This window comes from Semicossyphus pulcher, unplaced genomic scaffold (genome assembly GCF_022749685.1).
Source record: "Semicossyphus pulcher isolate SPU_LCO1_2020_fin unplaced genomic scaffold, fSemPul1.0.p SCAF_15, whole genome shotgun sequence".
Lineage (NCBI taxonomy): Eukaryota > Metazoa > Chordata > Actinopteri > Labriformes > Labridae > Semicossyphus > Semicossyphus pulcher.
In genome coordinates, this window is record NW_027211659.1 from 3,144,554 (window position 1) to 3,155,458 (window position 10,905).

The window sequence follows — 10,905 nt, forward strand, 5'->3', positions numbered from 1 at the left end:
AGTACATGCTGAGAAAGGATAAATCAATCATGCATTTCTATTAAACTATTGCTACTAAAACCTGCATCCACTGATTCTTTGCATCATACTATGCCCCTATTAGTCTCTAGTATCATATTCTGCATATAAATACAGAATCAGTAGGCATGTGACACGACTTTTAGTGTCCGACGTGCTCTTGTTTGTAGTCCGGGTTGGATTGACCAATCACGTATTAGCAGGCTGTGGTTGCATGTCAGAAAAACTGTCTGTGTGGAGAGCAAAAGAGGTGGAAGGCACTTGGCGTTTTGCAATCCTGGCTCCCTTTGGTGGCTATCTGAGGACAATTTAGCAATTACATTTTTGATTAATCTCTACTAACAGATGTGTGCATGCAAGTCAAAGTTAGACACTAAGGCATCTTTTCTCCAACACCAACTCCATTCTTGCTTCTTAAGTTGGACTGTAAACAATGCAGCGTGCGGAAAAGAAAGTACTTTATCTCTAACCGCTGGCCACACAGGAAGACCTGTAAAAATGGCCGTCCTTGTTTTAGTCAGTCCTTATGAATATATGATCTCTTTATCCTCATCATTGTTTTTGTTTGAACTTCTGTATGCTTTGTGCTCACATGCTGACATGTTCATGTTCCTTTGTTCCCTTGTTATGTTTGTGATAATGTCTTTTTTCTTATGTGCTTTAACATCAAAGCCATATTAGTGAAAATACATTCTTACATCACTTTCATTTCCGTTTCTGGTGAAGCAAAAAGTTTTACAAAAAAATGGTAAGATGATAGGCTTGTTGAAAATGACTTGATTAGACTTTTTACTGTGGTGAAGAGGTGCTGATTTGTGATTGTTTTAAAGGGAGTACTGGGGATTGGCCAATGTCAAGCAAACTGGTGATTATTGTGGGAAAAGAAATATAGTATTTTTCCATAATTCAATATAATTTAAAAGGTAAAATTGTGAAAGTGTAACTTTCTTCTCTATAATTGAAGTTTGACCGGAGCAAATGTAAGTGATTAACATAAAACTTAGTATCTCAGGGACGAGGAAAAAGAGGATTTGTCCCTTCACCTTAAATACCTTTTTAAGATATTCTTTGAAAGTTCACTTGAGATCAAAAGAGCTATTTCAGGTCAATCCTGAGCATGTTTTTTTTGTTCCACACAAATTTTCTTTAGAGGTTGAAGCACAGTCACAGTGCAGCTACAGTCTTCTCCTCAGCAGTTCCACCACATCCACCTTGCTCTGGGCATCTTTGGTACTTTCTGGCAGGGGCTGGAGGAAGAGAAATTCTGCAATTTCCCCTCCTGCAGGCAGAGAAAAGGGGATTTCTGAAGAGATTTTTTAGGAAGCCACAGGCATTAACCGGCCTGTCGGAGGATTACTGCAGATTTCCTTAGAGCCGACTGACAGAGAAATTCAGCTTCCAACACATCCGCGCTTCTTTTATCAGCCATGGCAAGCAGGACGGGCATGTGGGCTCTTTTTTTCTTTTTTTTCTTTCTCTTTTTTCTGTGGAAGAATATATGGGAGGTGCGGAGAGAAGAAGCGATGGGCAGTGTTCAGTCTTTCCATCCGAGATGCAGAGCTGAGGACTTCTGCCAGCGAGCAGAGCTTTGAAAGTGAAACGTAAGAATGGCAGATCACAGGGGCCAAAGAAAAATGATATTCTCCTCGTTACGACTCCCCCGGCCAGGGCCTTTGTTGTGGGGGCTTCTGCTTTTAACTGGAAACAGGTCCAGGCGCCTCCTGGGTTCCTGCAGTGTCCCACACACACACACGTGTACATACACTCGGGCGTACAATACGTTCTGTTACTCGTACACTCACGTTAAGACTCTCCGTCATTTCTCTATCCCCTAAAGCCTGGTGACAGCTTGTTAAACCTGATGCCACGTGCAAAGACTAACTCTCTGCAGGATCTTTGTCGTCACCTGTCAGTGACGGCACCTTGTGCCCAGGTGGGGGCGTCCTACTGTTACATGGCAGGTGGAAAACAAGGGCCACGTTGCAGGTACAATAGCAGACTACGTGCAGAACAAGAGGAGCCTACAACATCCATCCTGTGCTCTGCTGATATAAATCTATCAACACCTTTCTCTTCTGCTTTCTATCTCCTCCTGACAAGTTTTCACAACTTGAGATCAGAGTCCTTCTTCACTGGACACTGAAGTGTTTCTTTAAGAGATTTATGATCAGGTATTTTGTGATTAGAGAGAAGAGGGACGGGAAATCCAAAACAGAGAAAATTAAACTTAAAAGTGCCTGAGAAATGGCTACAACATGCTGATTGCCAGATACAAAGCTGGTAATTTTCTGAGGATGCATGCAAAAGGCCGAATGTGAATGTGTGTGTGTGTTAGAGGGAAATATTAACCAATCTCTGCTTGCTGCTATACTGAGAGAGCTGGGAGGTACAGCTGAGTGACATTTATCTGCTCCTGCTCTCCCACATGTGCCTGGACACACCTGGCAAAGATCTGCACGAGTGCCTTTTTATAGTATTTTTCGATGTGTCATCACCCAGCATTAGACATCTAACTATATGTTCCTTTTCCCTGCACCAAAAGATAATGAGAGTAAACTTACAGTGCGTGTAATGTCTCACTGACTTGCAGGGGATGATGTGTCAATCTGGGCCATTCATTCGCATCGTCTCATTTTCAGCCATGGAGCTGCTGGTTCCCACACCGTCACAGTGCTGGTGCTCCAGCAGATTGTTGCAGCCAAGGCTGAGCCGGTACTGCAAAAGATGTCAACCACATTAAAGAGTTTCATGTTGAAACTTATTTCTTTTTTTTTTATCTCGTTATACTATTGAGGTGAGACTTTTTTATTTCTCAGCACTTTTACGTTTTTAACAACAGGAAGATTGGATGAGATCATCCCTTAAGACAGTATGCAAAAATCTGTTTTGCATTAGAAATTTCTTGTGTCCTGTTTTGTTTTTTTCACGAAGAAAGATTGCAGCCCTCTGTATTGGATTAAATGACTTCTTAAAATGATTTGTAATAGTGCAGACACAGCGCTTAAATGAAACACCCTAAAGGCAAGATAAGGACCGCACACTTCATTCTTTGAGGGACACCAACACACACTCACACACACTCACCCTAACTCAAAATACATGAACACTTGTGCTTTCCATTTGTTATCTGATACGGCTTGTTTTTGAGGATTTCTGCTTTGTTGAATCAAACAGAAAATGTGTAAAACTAATGTGGCGCCACTTTTCATTTGGTAAATATGTTTTTGTGAGCTCGACACCCTGGTTCCATATTCTGTGTGAGGGGCAGACCAGCAGGCTTCAGAGGCCGTGCCAAAGCTTGTGGCAGGAGGGAAAAAGCTTTAGCATGTGAGCGCTCATCTTTTTAGAATTAAAAAAGGAGGTGATTGACAACTTTTAGCGATGACCAGAGGGGAGATAAAGCAAACTTATTTTGACTGATTCCCACACACATGCATGCTGGCACACAGAAACACATGCGTGCACATGCTTACCCTTTCTTGAGAGAAGCCCACAATTTGTCCAGATTTCATCAGAAGGAAAATGAGTGCGTAGCGTACTGTATGTAATGCAGAACAAATCCTCAGTCCTCTCTGCCAAACCAGACAATCAAAGGCTCAGATTGGACAAAAACAACTGCAGTCGTTTTGTTGTAAAACACACTTATTATAGGATGAAGGGTCTTGGGTTTGTACATACAAGAGCCCCTGTAAAACATATTTAACCTTCATCCTCTTTAATGCTAACTCTAAAGTCAGCCATTGTCTGTCAATGGTTTCATATTGGCGGTGACAGAGTCAGTCAGTACAGTGATTCCCAGGCCTCTCGCTTTGCCTCGTTCCACATCTGCTGCATATCATTAAATGGAAAAATCCAGTGAAAATATTTACTTCCCGCTCGGCTCTTTGAGCTAAAAATACTTTTCCAGTTGTCCTCAGATTGATTGAGCTCTGAGAAATGTAGATGGTCTTTCTTTATGTGCAGCTGTCACAAATCAGGTGTCTGATTTTCATCAGTTTGTCCATCCTGAAACAGATCAGGGTTGCGCAGGCAGACTGCTGAAGGCATGACGGAGTGTGGAGATTGATGCCTTCTGCAAACAGAGAGACTTTGTTTGTGCTTTTTTAACATATTAAATGCCACCTCTGCTGCTCTGCGCTATTCTTCCAGCCTGACATGTTGCATGCAGAGTAAAGCATTATGTTGTGGTTTTCACTATTTTTTAATCATTCCTTTAAACCCTCAAATGAGTCTCTTAAATGAGGCATGTTACAGCTCCGTCACTGTGGTAATGAAGACGAAACATTTGGACCAAATGTTTCCTTCTCTTTCATGAATCAACTCAGAATAATGCGTTGCCCAAGTAGCAACATGCTGTGTGTGACTCAACAAGGAACACATTATTCTGAGCGTATTCCCAGCTGCACTATTCATTTTGTTTTTGCTTTCACATCAACAGATAATTAGTTACAGTGTTTAAGTAGTTTAGTGAGGGTTTTTAATAGATCTGCATAGCTTTCTGCTGGAATTAAAACTCCCGAGGTGATGGCAATTAAAGAAAAGTGTGTTACTAATAATAGAAGTACAATTAAAATTGAAGTACAAATAATCTTTAACAAATTAAATAACATACTTACAAATTATGCTGTGGTGCTTATTGGCTGTAATTTTGGCATGCATTGAAGATTTTTTCTTTTACATTGAATGTAGTGTTTGCAAAGGTTTTGAAGGCCCTGATGCTAGAAAAAATATGTTAAAGAAGGGGTATGATGCTGTTTCACATTTTAGGACATATATATATATATATATATATATATATAATGTTACAATGTCGGATGTCCAGACTAAATCTAGGTGAAGTTTCAAATTTGTAGGTGAAAGTATGTTGGAGTAATCCCCAGGCTTCTCAGCTCAGTCTGCAGGCTGCTGTGAACGCCAGGTTTCACACAGTTTTTTCTACACGCTGCACTTTGTGACGTCACAAAGTAGAGGCGGGGTTTCTTAAAGGGACAGAGCTAACTGAGTCGTTTCAGGCAGAGGCTGTATGAGGGCCTGCACAGAGCACCAGTGTGAGAACGGACAGACAAACGGACAGGCGGACGGATGCTTTATTGATCCCGAGATTCAGGAATATGGTTTCACCCAAACATATTGATAAAGCCTTTAAAAATCTAGGCGATTTTCATTGTTACCTTTCACCAAAATGTACTTGTGTTAGCTTTTCAAAGTATTACAGGTCCAATTTTCCACCTACATAACTAAATTCCTGTCAAATCGAGAACTTTTGAGTCTTGGATTAAATCACAAAATCAAAGCAAACCCAGCAGTGCTTTAATACTTCTGACACACAGCAGGCCCTGACAGATTGACAGCTCCATGACTTGTGCTTTGGAATATATAATACAAATAAAATGGAAGTTTCACCCGTTAAATACCCGCTGACTTTGTTCTCTTAGGTAGACAGTAAAATATTTTTGTATCATATCTGAATCTCTGACAGCAGCAAACCGAACAACACAGTATTTTGTTGCCATGGGTGTATGCATCAATGTCCACCAATAATACCAGCAAATTTCGAGCCAAGAGAAGAAAGTCAGAGACTCAAAAAAACTACCAGATGCATGAAAAAAATTAAATATTGGCAACAAAGCTTCATCCCTCTACTTTTTTACGATACACAGGCTGTGTCCTCTTCTTACCCTCCAGAGGCAAACAAAAAAAGCAGCGAAACAGAGAAGGTTTGATTCAAATTGGTCGGGTTATTAGGCTGTGATTTGCATAATTTGTAAGAAGGGAATGGAGAGTCTCTGATTAGAGAAAATGTCACAGTAGATTCCCATTTCAGCAGCGACTGATTGGACATGAAGCTTTCCAAATGAGCCCCGAGGACTCATGAAAAGTCTTCAGATGATGAGAAAAAAAGAAAACGTAGACGATAAAAAGAAGGCGGTGAAGAGGGCAAGTTTGTCCCGTTCTTATTTCATAAACGCAGAACATCAAAGCTCGCTGGATTTTCAATGCTCAGTAAGAATCATTCCAGAGTATTTATTGCATATTCTGAAGTAGAAGAGCTGCTCTATAAGAGTTTTATGTGTTTTTATGTGTCTTTTTATTTTCATGAAGTCTTTGTGTCCCAAAGGCAAATTCAGGCATCAACCCCAATAAAAAGGTTCGCACAGCCAGGCATGAGGACACAAATATTTTAGCGAGTTATTAAAGTCCAGCTCTAACAGTCTAAACTTCAAAGGCTTTCTTTTTATTACCATAATAGAATATTATTTCCAAAGTTATTTGCTGAAAGACAGAGAGAAACAGAATGACACACACTCGCGGTCTGTGAAGCCGACAGACTCTCGCTGCTGGCAGGCAATATCTTCATATGTGCTCCAACTGAAAAACCCCCAAAACCAACTCATCAGTCACCTTTACTTTTAACATTGACTTAATGTATTATGACCAATTATGTCACTCCACACTAATAAACGTAAGACGGAAATCTTCTAACTATGAGAGGAAATTCACAATATAGTCAGACATCTAAATCTGTGCTCACGTATAAGAACATTGGGCCTCATGCAAAAAGCGATATACACGATGTTTTCTTATTTTGTTTGTATCCATTGATTTCCGGGATTCACCAATGTTTTCTTATTTTTGCTCTTCTCTTAGGTCAGAGATACGATTGGTGGTTTTCACAATCCACAAATAGTTTGTCCAATGCACAGAAATATAAGCTTTACAATTGAGAAACATAAAAAAATTCATCATATAATCAAATTTAGATTATTTTATGTTTTTGTTGTCATGGAGCGCTTGGCTTGAGCAATACGCTTTTTCTTTGCCTCATATCAAACCACTTTTTTTATTTCAGTCACTGTGCTTCCCTCGGCTGACACAACTTTCACAGCTCTTTTGCCATTGCTGCATTTTATATGTACCTGTAACGCCACTCCTCGCGCTCTGGAAGATCATGTTTACTTTGTTTGAGTTGATTTAAAAGTACTTCCATTTCACTACTGTTGTCGCTCTTCTTCTTCTTACTGCCTTTTTCTTGCCATTTCTTCTCCTTGTGCCCGATTTGCACACGGCACAACATGCACCTGCCCTCATGCAGTGTTTAAGGTGCTAATTACTAAAAATAAACCATGGTGGTTTGGTGCATCTGGCGTTGACTTCTCTTATTTTTTTCTGTTAACAGAAAATTAAGAGAACATTTAAGAGAAATTTAAGAGAGGCCCAATGTTACCCTAATTATGTAAATATCATCAGCGTATCAAGCATGAGTCTGTGCACACTGTTTATAATATAAATACGGTCAAATCCATCTGCCTTCTGTATTATAAATGCATACTAGTTTTTGAAGTAATCTCTGTCAATAGTAATACTCTGCAGTGAGCTGGAATACTGATTTATTTAGTTAACTCTAATCAGAGTTGAGTTTTTGATCATGTTTTGAAAAGAAACAACTGAGAAAAAACCTGTTGTCAAGGGATGAAAATTTAATAAAAGTTGATTCTAATCAGTTAAATGTCTCCTCTCATCACACTCACTCCCTCACTCTTAGTTTTCAACAAGCTGTTTTACTTCCTGTTTCATGTCACATCCAACAATCCCTTTTCAGCAACACACAGACATGTACTCTGCATGAAGCGTGTATTTGAAGACATTATGTTCCTTTTACATAACTTCATAGGACAGAGATTCAAAGTGACTTTAAAAAGGAGCAGTGAAGAGGAAAGGGCGTTTATGTGCAGCATGGAAAAGTTAACGTCTTAATGCACTCACAGAAGAGTTCACAGTCGTCACAAAATCTAGCGATCGAGCGATGAACCACACGAGAATGATGACACGAACATCCTTCATAAGAGGAAAGAATAAAAAATACTTTGACACCACCCTCCGGTAGCTGTGAGAAACTGGTCCGCTGTCTGTGTGTATGGATTAAATCATGAGAGTCTAAAAATGGCGTGACTGCGTACTGTGAGTTATGCTCAGATCTCTCCCAGACATCTAATGCTCTGACATCCATCACTCAGCCGCTACATGACATTTACAGCCACTGATGTGTTCGCTCCTCTGCCTTCGCTTTGGCACTCAGAACAATACTTTCCACTTACACACAGAGATACAGCAGACACACAGAGAGAACCAGCTCCTCCATTTAATAATCTAAATAAACCTTCAACTCACCTTTTTTTTTTTTTTTTTTTTTTTACACATCTAAATGAACTAAAGCTCCAGGATAGTTTCTATTCTTACAAATAGTTTAAAGGGTTAGGGTCAAATAACTGCTTATAGGTTTTAGGTTAAATAACTGCTTTAAAACATAATTATTTAATGAAACTTCTTTTTTATCTCCTTATGTTTTGCATCATTTTGTATTTATCATATTTTGAATGCATGTCATTTTAAATCTTTAACTATTTGTTTGCTCATTTCAGTTTTAATTGCTGTTTTAATTTCATTTAAATGCTATTATTCATGTATTTTTATGCTCCTGTAAAGCACTTTGAATGTGTTTTAATGGTGTTATATTAATAAACTTGCCTTTCCTATAATAACAATTATATCAAGAAAATTAAAAAAAACTGCACTGGAAGCTCTTGCAACTGTTAATTATTTTCTTGTTAATATTGACAACTACAATAAATACATCAGACAAACTGTTTTTTGACATTTTCTTTTTAGCAACAACAACACGCAGACATAATAAGCCGAATTCAATGGATTTTTGTGACTCACTTGGCTGTAACAAAATTGCCAGCCTCCCAAACGTCTGAAACGTTTCACAATCTCAGTTAATTGTCATTTTCAAAGAGTTCACTACAGCTGAATTTAATAACAGGTCTTTTGAATAAACCATCTTTTTTTCAGTTCTTGAAACCCTGAAGAGATTGTCTCTTCATTTGCCTGAGAGCTTTACAATGAAAAAAGCATTATGAGACCCTCAGTTCAGATAAGTGAGTAAGAACAGAGAGGTCTTAACTTTGCTGTATATTTATGTTTGTTTTGATAATCATTGCAATATTTTATTCCCCTTTTATCCCATGACTTGTGTGAGAAAGAAGGAAACCTTCTGAAAACCAGCTGTTAATTGATTCAGGCTCACAGTAGATCATATATTTTCCTTTAACGTTACTCTGCTCATTTTCAGCTAAAATGTCACCATCTTTCTCCGGCCTCTGTAGGGTTAAAACTGTGATGGACAGCCATCACGTCAGGCTGTTAAGTCGAATGAAAGCCGGCATGGATCTGCAGCCGTGTCTGTGGACTCTGCTGTATTTAGTCTGATAATAAACCTGGGAGAGACAGAGGTGGAGGAGCGCCGAGCCTCACCAGGGCACGATAACACCTTGACAATTCAACACACATGTGCCGCGGCGTGCTGGGCCGCCGCCTCAGGGCAGAGCCTCAACCAGCATGTGGAAGAGGTTTTCCACTCAGCTGAACGCCCTGCACCTCCTGTACGGCGGCCCCGGAGCCAGGTCTAACTCTGAAGTATTAGGCATCGTGGCCAGCTGCGGATTAACACAATTTGCACCTCCTCTCTGTGCAGGTAACACCCACACCTCCCCCGTGGAGGTCCAGCTCGTCACATTTAGCCCTTGGCTCCACCTTCACAGCCTTTCTTGTTAAAGCCAAAATAAAACATATACATTCAGAGACGCAAACAGAAAGACGGACATCTCTGAAGAACCCAGGTTTTGTTACTGAAGATATTACATTTACAAAGAGAAAATTCAATTCAAAGGCCGTAATGGAATAAGAGCGAGAGAATCTAATTTAACATCACTGCTGTTTTAAAATGCTTGAACAACTTCTCGAGGCGTTTAGTTTCGTACACGGCGAGCTGAGACACTGCGGCATTCAGGGCATTTTCTCTCACATCCTGCCATCGATCCATCACTTAACCCTACCATAACAAGCTCATGATATCAAAGCATGGGACATCTGTGTTTTATATGTAAAGACCCTCAAAACACCTGTCAAAGTCCACACTCACACTTGACAAGTTTGACATTTCCAGAAAGAGGCCCTTGTTTTCTTTTTCTAGCCTTTGTCTCTTTAATCTGATCACAGTCGGATCAGGTTTATTATACTTTCAGGATCTTAAAACTGTGATGTGTGAGTGACACTTAAACATCTTTAAAGTAAATGTCACACATTCACACTTGAAAAGCTCAGAAGAAAAGCAGATTTCAAAATAAGAGCGAGCTGTTGGTTTGCTTGTGCAATGAAGATGAACTATTGACTATGCGGGGGTTATTCATTCAGCTTTTGTGCAATTATTTCTCTAAATAAGGACAACACATGCATAAATATAACACATAAAATCAAACCTACCATAAAAGTTGTACTATGTGAAGTTAGATGGTGTTTTCTGTAAGAAATTATAAAGTCTCCTGTCTCACATTAAACAAATGCAAATGTGTTATTTTCATTTGGCCGTATAATTTGGGTCATAAAAAACATTTAAATTGTACTGCTTCATTATTTTTTATGAGTAGTGTACATTCATAGAAACTTAAAAGACAAGGAGGTTTGCAGAAAGAGAAGGAAACTTGAAAGGGGAAAAGGGAAGGAGTAAAGATGGGGAAAGGGAGGAGGAGAGAATTTAAAGAGGAAAGAGCCGAGGCGAAAAAAAGGAACTGTATAAGAGAAGGAATGAAGGAAGGAAGAAAGGACAGAAGGAGAACAGGGAGGCGTTTGCTGCTCCTACAAACAGTTGACCTGAGTGAGCTTTTGGTGTTTTTTGGCACACAGAGAGAGAGGGAGAGAGGCTGGGGCCCAGAGTGCTGACGAGAGGGCTTAGCTGGTGTTGAGCCGCTGTGGGGGCGGAGCTTCACACTGTTAGGGGGGAGGAGAGGGGTGTGATGGGAGGGGAGGGGGGGAGGTCAGGTTTGGGAG